This window comes from Lynx rufus, unplaced genomic scaffold (assembly GCF_022079265.1).
Source record: "Lynx rufus isolate CCGP_SWC_20201006 ecotype Redwood Valley unplaced genomic scaffold, mLynRuf1.p SCAF_2, whole genome shotgun sequence".
NCBI lineage: Eukaryota > Metazoa > Chordata > Mammalia > Carnivora > Felidae > Lynx > Lynx rufus.
In genome coordinates this window covers 148,939,567-148,947,281 of record NW_025814834.1, presented here as the reverse complement: position 1 = coordinate 148,947,281, position 7,715 = coordinate 148,939,567, and the positions used below count along the sequence as shown (strand labels likewise).

General features: G+C 46.6%; 1 long non-coding RNA gene across 2 annotated transcripts; it reads left to right on the top strand.

Moving 5' to 3' along the window:
• The first annotated feature begins 217 nt into the window (after nt 1–217).
• LOC124515322 (uncharacterized) lies at nt 218–7,027 on the top strand. 2 transcript variants are annotated; one of them, XR_006962790.1, is made up of 2 exons: nt 218–565; nt 6,862–7,027. It is a non-coding gene; the product is annotated as an uncharacterized LOC124515322 (long non-coding RNA). The 2 variants fall into 2 exon arrangements; XR_006962791.1 differs by having other exon boundaries at nt 218–616.
• Nucleotides 7,028–7,715: the final 688 nt, after the last annotated feature.

The following is a 7,715-nucleotide window of genomic DNA, read 5'->3' as shown; positions in this document are numbered from 1 at the left end:
TCTAGAACCCCATTCTATTTTTCTACGGTTGAAAAAAATACATATTTTTTTCAAATATACAAATATACAAATATAAATATATGTGTATATATCCTTGCTCAATTCTTAGGGGGCACACAGGCCCCCTGGACTATCCAAGGGTCTGGTCAGCAGCTGGTCAGTAATACAACCACCAAACGAGGAGGTGAGGTTGCCGGATAAAATAGAGAACCCCGAGTTGAATCTGAACTTCAGATAAACAACAAATATTTTTTTAGTGTAACGACGAGCCGCAGCCTGCCACACTTTTGCTTGCTCAGTCGGGCACCCCTACCACCGGCCGGGTGACTGCGTGTCGTTCCAGGCCAGGAAGCCTTATCCGGGTTGTGTGATGACGGCGGCCGGGCAGGAGCCACAAGCGCCCCCACCCCTCCGGGCTGGGGGTCGGCGCCGCGCTCCGCTTGGAAACGCGCCCGATCGCACCGGGGCGTCGCGGCACCGCCAGCTCAGCACCGGGCCGGGCACGAGGCGGGGACCCCCAGAAACATACCGAAACCGTCTCCATGGCTGCCTCTGAAATAAAGCGGTGTGTGTGGGAAGAGAAACTCGAGGGGGAAGTTCAGCAACCAACGCAGAGGTGTGGAGTGAAACCTCGGGTGGGGGGGGGGAACTGCCGGTTTTGCTTCGAGGGAATGGAGTTGTGCAACTCGCGTTGCGAAATTTCACCCGGTTGATTCTGTGAGAACTGAAGTTTGCTTTAATTGTCAATTAAAGCGAAGGGGGCCCGGGGGCGCGGGGATCCGCAGGAGTGGGAACCAGCGTGGGTCCGATGACGGGGCCGGCCGCTGGGGGTCAGGATGCGCTTGCCGAGCGTCCCTGCCGCGGGCCGGACTTTCCCCGAGACACCGAGGCCCCGCCTGAGAAGTTGATGCAAGGCGCGCCTTAGGTGTCCCCGCAGCCGGCCGGCCTCCCCGGGGTACCCCCCCCCCACCCCGCGCCCCGGGAGCCCCTTATTTGCGAGGCCCATCTAGGCCCGCGCGCGTGTCAGGTACTAAATTGCCTTTATGAGAGCCGAGCAGGCTTGCCGATGACAACGCTCTGATAACAAAAGAAGTGTGGCCTTGTCGAAGATTTTATGTAAAAGGAAATGGTTCATTTGAATTCAGAAGGAATATTAAAACAGGCCGGGAAGATCCAAGCCTTGGATTTTCTGCCTTGTGACTCGCTTCTTAGAACTCGTTTAAGAAAAAAGAGAGGCGGGGGGGTGGTGGTTGGGGGAGGAAAAGGAAACACTACCCAAAATATCCAACCACGGTTTAATTTTTGTTTGCCGCTGCCGTTTTCTTCAGATCAAGGTTGCCTTCTTGTTAACCCTGGACTGCAGCGGCAGAAAATTAGATTGCCTTCGCTGAGGGATTAACCAGATAGAAGAGTTAGGGAATGTGGAAGCCTTGAGAGACTGGAAATCAGCGAGTTTGAAATGTTTGAAAGAAAAAAAAAAATCTTCAGTGGCTTAAGAGCTTCACTAAGACACTTTTATTTTATTTATTTATTTTTTAATTTTTTTTTTTTTTTTACGTTTCTTTATTTTTGAGACAGAGAGAGACAGAGCATGAACGGGGGAGGGTCAGAGAAGAGGGAGACACAAAATCTAAAACAGGCTCCAGGCTCCAGGCTCTGAGCGGTCAGCACAGAGCCCAACGCGGGGCTCGAACTCATGGACCGCGAGATCATGACCTGAGCCAAAGTCGGCCGCTTAACCGACTGAGCCACCCAGGCGCCCCACTAAGACACTTTTAAAAAAGAACCCAAATTGCCCTTATTTAAGAGCGTTGGAGATCCAGATACGAGTCCTGTTACTTTGGCCAAGAAGTCCACTTACTCATTCTGTGTTTTCTCCCCGTTTTTATTAAAAAAAAATTTTTTTTAGTGTTTCTATTTTTGAGAGAGAGAGAGAGAGTTCGAGCAGGGTACGGGCAGAGAGAGAGAGAGAGAGAGAGAGACAGGATCTGAAGCTGTCAGCACAGAGCCTGACAGGGGGCTTGAACTCAGGAGCAGAGAGATCACGACCTGAGCTGAAGTTGATTGCTTAACTGACTGAGCCACCCAGGTGCCCCTACCCACCCCCACCCCCCCCATTCTGTGTGTCTTTAATGCTTAACGGAAATGCTGGGATTCCCACTCAATCACCAACCAGGAGTCTCATGCCAACTGTATGATTTGTTTTGCAAAGACGGATTTTTTTGTTGAAGCCTCACGTTTCTGTTCCTTTTGGTGATGGTACGTGGAAGAAAGAACGGGTGCCTTTCTCAGGACCTGAATAAGAGGGAAATGTGTCACATCTTTCCACTGGGCCCAAGTGTTTTTCTGTGGCAGGGCTGCTTGGTCTGGGAGTGATGTTAAAGGACTCTCTCACAAACTGCTAACTTGGCTTAGAGACGCTCTATTCTGAACACTCATTCATTCACTTATCCAACCAGCATTTATTAAGCACTGAGTGTATGTGTGGTGCAGTGCTAGGTGTGAGGGATACGGAGTCTACTCGCACAGAGTCATGATCTTATCTTCCAAGAGCTTGGGGTCTGGTGGGGAACCAGACGATGTGAAGAGAGACCGAGGTTATTCTACTGTGTTGGAAAAGTCAACCTGCTTCTCCTCTCTGCCGTCTAAAAGATGAGAAAAACCCAGGCTGGTCCGTATGGTTTCATAAGCAAGTGGTGTATCAGCAATAACAACAAAGTTCAGTTTAATTGCACAGTGGCAGGTGTCCGTCCTTGCTGGCCGACCCCTGCCTTTTGTAGGGGTCCTTTTTCCTCCTCCAGTGACCCAAGTGCCCTTTGAAGCCACACCCCCTGCCTGCAAACCAGTAGGATAAAATGGGGATGGGGGCAGTGAGCAGGCTGACACCCGTACTGTCTGACTTTCTAACCAGCTGTTGAATGGCTTGACACGGCATTACTGTGAGAATGGGGAACCGTTCTTTTCTTTCTGGAAGGAAAAGCCAGAAGTTTATTTAATCTTTTCTAGGCAACTTATTTTATTGCATTTTTAATTTCCTCTCTTGCATTAACATGACCCTTTTCACTGGCTTCCCACGCCTGGTGCTTAATTACTTATCATTAGCAATGTACACGGGGGCCTTGCTGCATATTTATAAATGTGATCATTAGTACATGGAAAGACAAAGGCTTCTTTAAGACTGTCATTAGTTATTCTGTTTTCATGGAAATGTTCATTAGGAGAAACTACCCACCTGGTTAAATAATTATAATTAAGAATTGGTAATCTCCTTTGCATTTTTAACTTGATCTTCCGTCTGTTTGTATAAAGCTAAACAAGCCTTATTTGGCCAGTATTCTATCTTTCATTTTCACGAGAATCGTCGACAAACGCAGACCCTTTGTCTTTAACCTATAGGTGGTGACGGAGGTGCACGATGGATACAATTTTTGTAACACAGCAGTTACCTCCAAACCCATTAACCAGCCATGAACGGCGAGTCAGGGAACGGGGTGGAGCATCTCCAGTCCATTTTATTTTCTGGACTTCTGTCGGTGGTGCAAACTGAACTGCAGGCTTGTAACCAAACTTTACAAAGGGTCTCCTTCGGCTCCTCAACCACAGAGACGCCAGGCTGCGTGGCCACTGGCCACACCTTTCCTCGGGGCGTGCCAGCCAAGGCAAGTGGCGGTTGGATGGCATGCGTGGTCCCGTGTCCGCCTCCAACTCTTTATATGTTGTTGACTAGGGGTAACCGCAGCAGTGTTGTGGCCGTGGCCCCGCCGACGCGCAGGAGAAGAGAATCCACGAGAAGTCTTCGAATTGCTAGCAAGTGGCCCTGAGGCCCATACATGGCTACGTGTCAGCTGAGCTGAGACAAACGAGGTGACAGAAACACAAGGGAAGGAAGGAAGCACGGTTATGCAGCTGCCCACTCCCCTCTGCCCAGACTGGTCCTCGGCGAGCCGCCACCCTGGACTGATGAGAATATGCCAGTGATAAACCACAACTGTGGGAAACACTGGGTGGGGGCATAAATATCATCTGTAAACAATTAGGCAGCCACTGCTCATTCAGTGCCGTTTTGAGAAGCTAAGGAAGTCTGCAATCAGTTATATCTCCAATTACCATAAAAATATATTAGCCATTCATTCATTTATTAATGATTCATCAGTTAACCACACATAATGAGCAAATAATTAGCAGTGCTGTACGGTTGCCAAAATTGAAGAAGTGTTGGCATTTTAAAGATGAAAGGTTGCATTTATGCAAAAGTCTGGCGATGATAAAGTTAATATGGAAGATAATTATAAAAGTGGCTGTCCTATATTACAGACTGAGGTACCACAAAACTTGCCTAATTGAACCGAAATGAATATTCTTCCAAAGTCTGCGTGTTGCCACACACAAACTGCTGAATTTCTCCCGAAGATCTCCCTTCAGTAAGGTGCACTGCACAATACAAGTTAATAAAATGCCAGACAGCTAGACTGTGTTCTTTGTTTGCTTGGTTCAGGGCCTCGTGGAAAACAATAAATTGCATTCATGTCAGCTGAGGCCCATCCCTTTGCTAATTACCGTTTGGTGCTGAAATGACTTCTGTGAAATTGGGAGCATGAGGAAACATACAGCCATACAAGGGAGGCTTTTCAGAGTTTTGCAGTAAATGTGAGATAGGCCTCAGGCACACAGATGTTAAAACAGTGAATTCCCCCACAGATTACACTAATGGAAACCCTGTCAGGGTAAGTCAAATCCGGGTCTGTGGTCAAAATCTAATTAAGGTTTCCGTACTTAAAAAGAATATGAATGCCTGGGGGTGGCGATGAATGTATAAGAAACTCACTTGTTTGTAAAACTGTTAGCATGAATAGTAAGTACCGTGGGGCTGTTACCTGCGATGTAACACCTGCTTTCCGAGTCGCTCTCTGCCTTGCCGCCTGTATCGGGGCGGGTTATTCCAGAGGTCAAAGAACTCGGCTCAGGCCACCGTGGCCTCCCGTCCTCTGTGCCCGGTACCAGGCATGATTTGAGGTCACGGATGAAAATGGATCCTCAGAAGTCTCTCTGGAATCCCAGAGGATGCTTTGCTTTGCCACATGAAAACCACCCCAGATGATTCTGCCCAACTGCCTGGCGCCACTGAGGAAATAGTTGTTGCTGAGGGTGTGGGGCCGGCCAAATCTCCCCTCGTGGGGAAACAAAGGGTCGTCTGCTCCGCGGCGCGCCCTTCAGCCTGCCGGGACTACCTCCCCGAACAGCTGCGGCGTGCAGGCGGGGCCCTGCTTCTAATAGAGGAAATGAATTTATAATGCTACAGCCTCTTCATTTTCACCACGCACAAATTTCCCCTTAAATACTTAAAAACAACACCCAGGGCTGGATATACCTTAAATTTCGAATAAATGAAATCTTAATCCAGTCTGTTGCTGAGTCTGAGTTGTTATTAAAGAAATAAATTTGAAACAGCAAGTGGTTTGAGAATTTTTGAATTTAATTATTTAAATCTACTTAGGGTAACTCTCACGCGCTATTTCAGTTTCCCATTGAGAACATGAATTCTGGGAAAGGTATCCCACGCAGGGCCCTGGAAATATTAACTTTCATGTACAACTGTGGGCTCAGCCGTAGACAGCCAATGCCACCCCCTCCCCCGAAAAGCAGAAGAAAGAAACTGTGAGATTCTTTTTATTTTTTATTTTTTTCCTCCCGATGTAAATTTCAGCCAAGTGATACAGGATATGCTTTTTAAAGAATGAGGAAAGCAAGTTCTCTTCTTTGGACTTCTCTGGCCCTCTTCAGATACACTGTCTACCTGTAAACGCTTTGAAGGTCTTTAGAGAGCAGTAGGTTTATACAGTCATTCACTGAGAAAGTCAGGGGGCAAAAGGAGAACAGAGATGATAACCTGAATAATTGAAATAGCCAGTAACTTATGTAGGGTGTATCTTGGCCTAGCGAGCGTCTGGGGCCGGAATTTCGACATTTGCGAAAATGGGTCTTCTGCCAGGAATGTCCCAAGGGCAATAGCCCCAGGCTTGGGGAGGGCCACCTGGACCTTTTGGTGTCAACTTTGCTCCTCCCTTGGAGAGATCCTGCTTCATGACTAGCCCGGGTGGCACCGTTGCCTTAGTTCTGAGAGCAAAGGGCTCCCTTCCTTCCTGATTTTAGCAGTCCGGCTCTTTAATGGCGTCCACACTGGCATGTGGCAGGGGGGAAGTGCAAGATTCGGGCACGAACTTGTCACTTCATCTTTTTCGCCATTTCACCAGGATTTTGGTATGGCACACATAGGTTTTGGGCCCTGGGAGATGGGGTTAAGCTGCCAGACACCTTGTGAAGAATCTTGCTGGGGATTCAGACCTGAGCGAGACAGAAGCCAGGTGTCCAAATCATTCCTATTCTCTGCTGACCATCGGAGAGTAGTCGGGACCTCGTGATTCATCACAACTGCCAAGTGGAACTTTCCCACACCCAACCCGGACTAACAAGAGGATATTGACTTGGAGTGATTTCTAGATTCAGAATTCTATTTTTCCGCTCGGTATAAAAATCTTCACAGAAGCCAACATCTTTAAGAAAAAAGCAAATCTTAGTGTGGGGCCCAGCCTCGACCTCTTCCCCAGTAAATGCAAAGGGCTACAGAAATGGCATATTTGGCAACAGTCGGCGGGTGAATGTTTTACAGTGTGGCAGAGCTGAAGAGCAGGAGGTGAAGCGGGTTCCACAGGAAGTGAGGTCCAGTGGCTAACAATGGCTCGGAGGTCAAAAGTCTCTGGGTTTATGTTTTTAATAACAGTAGCACAGACTTGTAGCTAATTTGTGGTATTTACTTTTTTAAAAAATCTGCATGCATTTATGCAATGACTCTCTTTTTTCCAGGTGCAGTGCTGGGCCCTATGACTTCAGAGAGGAAACGTCAGGGTTCCTGCTCTTGGGAGACTCTCATTTCTGCTTGGGAAGCAGGCGCTCAAACTTCACGAAGCCAGATTTCTGCATCATTACAATGCCTGGCATGCAGGAGGCCAATAAATGTTTGTTGAATGAATGGATCTGTTAAAAGGGGAGTTGTCGTGTTTCCTGTCTTTCTAAGGAGTTACTGTGTGAGTTAGAGAGTTAACATTTATAATTCATTTTATGCCCCTACATGCTCTATAAGTACAAATTATTAAATATCATCATAGTGAACTAGGGTCCTAAACAGCCAATTACATTTTCTTATGAAGTTGGTGACATTTAGATCCTTTGTTGGGCAGATGGTGTCATATTGCACCTGTTGGAAAAGTAGGCATTTTGGGAAGGGACGTTAATTTAGAACTATTTATAATATAGGAAAACACTGGGCCCCTTAATAAGTGTATTCGTATTGTTTTCCAAGGAAGTAACACAGCTGACCTAGCTCTAAACTATTATTGTTATTTTGTTTCTACCACACTAATTCTTTTTTCTTTTTATCTTTACGATAACTTTATTTTTTTATTTTTATTTTTTTTATTTTATATATGAAATTTATTGTCAAATTGGTTTCCATACAACACCCAGTGCTCATCCCAAAAGGTGCCCTCTTCAATACCCATCACCCACCCTCCCCTCCCTCCCACACTAATTCTTTGTATCGGAGCTTCAGAAATTAAAAGACCATCATTTCTTAAAGCACTAGTCCACATTTCTTCTTCATTTCTGGTATTCTCTTTTCCTCTCTGGATTGACTTTTATTTTTTATTATTAAAAACATT